Source organism: Plasmopara halstedii (genome assembly GCF_900000015.1).
Source record: "Plasmopara halstedii genome assembly, contig: Scaffold_110, whole genome shotgun sequence".
Lineage (NCBI taxonomy): Eukaryota > Oomycota > Peronosporomycetes > Peronosporales > Peronosporaceae > Plasmopara > Plasmopara halstedii.
In genome coordinates this window covers 1,722,614-1,722,839 of record NW_020187031.1, presented here as the reverse complement: position 1 = coordinate 1,722,839, position 226 = coordinate 1,722,614, and positions in this window count along the sequence as shown.

Here is a 226-nt window from a genome sequence, read left to right as displayed (position 1 = left end):
ATGGTATTGAACACTTGTTGTCATTAGAAACGGTTTGCTTAAGCCGTGGCTTTTGCTTCCTTACGCGGTGTCTAGCTAACTCTATCATTTGTAAGCACTCCGTCGATTCCATTCAAGCGTTTATTGGGTATCACAGTTCTTGTCAGTGTAATGACAGTTTGTCTTCGTCTACCACTGTGGGATTGCACTACAAGGCTTATTGTTTACACGTCAGCGTGCGTAACGA